A 2,374-nucleotide genomic window follows, 5' to 3' on the forward strand; every position below is an offset into this window, starting at 1 on the left:
GATATATGTCATAACTATGTTTCAGGTAAAGCAAAAGCAATAAATCAACAAGAATCTGATGTAACTGATTTGTAACAGAATAGTGGAAGAATGAAAAAGAATGCAATAAAAATTAGTTTCAGAAAATCTTACATGTGGAAAGAGACAATGCCACTAGCTATTTCATGTCAGTAGGAAGAAGACAGAAGGTTGACAGGGTTTTCATTCTCCTTATGCTATTGTTAAATGGTGTTGGTTGAAAGAATGTTGATTTTAGCAAGAACAAAGTGCTGTTCCTTACGTGGTGGAAAAATTTTCATGAGAACAGCCATCTCTAGATAACTACTAGTACCCCAAGGCAATGGTGCCATTTGAAGTATCCTACTTTATTGTTTATTGCTGATAGTTTAGATATTTATTAATGAATCTAATAAATCTGAGGATGCTCATTGGAAGTTTTGTAGAGAAGTCTATTCCAGACCTCTGATCCTGTCACCATGGCCACTTGGTACCTGAAGCCACTGGACAGGCACAGTAATTATTAGCTGGAGAAAGAAACCTAGAGTGACCAAAATGAGTTTTCTTGTCAATTGGGCTACATTGAATAACACATGTGATAAGAAAGGGGCCAATTGGGGGAGGAATATTTAAATTAGGAGAGGAATGAAAGAGCATGGAAGGGGCAAGTGAATATGACTTAAACAAGAATGTAGAAAACTATTTTATAGCCTACACACATACACACACACACACACACACATATGTGCGTATGTGTGGCTTTTGAGAGGTGCATTATATATTCGTTCACAGAGGATAATGCTCCTGATGGAAGTCATAGACTACAAAGTAAAACACCAAGTCTCCATGGGTGGTATATCGCCTTTGTTGGTTGAGGGTACACCTCCCTTAAAGTGGTTGGCTGGGGGGTGCATTCCAGATGCCCTACTAAACAATGTGAGTATTGCTATTTTGTTCTGTACTAAACCACAATGTTATAGTAAGATCCCATTGCTAGAGATACCACACATTTAGTTACCAGATTGGTACCGACATGGAAGCTTTCTCATTTCTGGCTAGCTTTCATAGTTCCAGAAAGTGCTATCCAGGCTGAAGAATTAAAATTCCCCAACAGGCCTATCCAGTATGATCCCTGTGAACTACAGTAACAACTGTGGTGGCAAGATGTGACCATGAGTAAATGCAACAGTAGTGTGATTGCACCAGGGAAAAATCAAAAGCTTTCTTATTGGATTTAAGGCCTGACTCACAGGAAGAGACATGTTTGGTACTGTAAATTTGACTAAGAACAATGCCTGGGGAGCTAAGAGGCCTTAGAAGTGAAAATATTTCTATTATTTTGCTAAAAGGATATAGTAATCATCTAATTGCAATAAATAGATAGATGATAGGTGATAGATAGATAGATGATAGATAGATAGATCTCAATCCTTATCTATGTACTATAGATGGTTAATAACACAACACCTAACTGGTCAGAGTACAGAGAAGAAATAACGTGTGAAGTGCCCACATAAGGGAGACATCTACATCATATTCCTTCTTCTTTTAGACTTAGGAATTGTCACAAAGGAGGAAAAGACAGATTCTAAGAGTCAGAGCATGGAGAGGCCTTGGTATAAACAGTCTTCTGAACATGACAAGATCATTGCCATCATGAACTGGCAGCACCTCTTGTTGTCTGAACTAGACCTGGCAAAATTTCAGGCAGAAAATAGTCCAGTGTTGAATAGGAGAGTTCACACTAGCTTTCACCCAAAATTGTGGAAATATAGATATTTGCTGGCTGCTAGGTAAGGAAAAGTCAGGTTTCTTCAAGGGCGTGACCCCTGGTAAACTGGCAGCACTCCCGTGGATGGTCCATACTCATGAGTATATAGACCTCACTCATTAGACTCAGTGGGTTACTATGAAAAGAAAACTGATCATGTAGCTGGGGGAGGGATGTGGGGAGGATGGAATCAAAGTGAAGGTGAAGGGAGGGCATGAGCGTGAATACATAAATATATATAAAACGAAATTCGAAGAATAAGGTCCCTTCCTGTGAGCTGGAACAGTGATTCTCTCCCATGAGACAGAATTGTGGTCCCCTCACATAAGCTGTAGCTGTGGTACCCTCCTGTCAATGTGGAATCACGGTCTTTCCTGTGAACTCATGGTCTCTTCCCGTGAATTAAAAATGTGGTTTGCTCCCATTAATCTGGAGCTGTGGTCCCGGCCTACAAGCTGTATCTGTGGTCCCCTCCTGTGAGTCAGGGTTGTGGTCCCCTCCCACGTGCCGCACTTGCGGTCCTCTCTTGTGAAACCAGAGAATAGAGCTATGGTCCCCTCTGGTGAATCTGGAGCTGTGGTATACTCCTGTGAGCCAGGATTGTGG

This window comes from Nannospalax galili, unplaced genomic scaffold, assembly GCF_000622305.1.
Source record: "Nannospalax galili isolate Female #2095 unplaced genomic scaffold, S.galili_v1.0 scaffold2994, whole genome shotgun sequence".
Lineage (NCBI taxonomy): Eukaryota > Metazoa > Chordata > Mammalia > Rodentia > Spalacidae > Nannospalax > Nannospalax galili.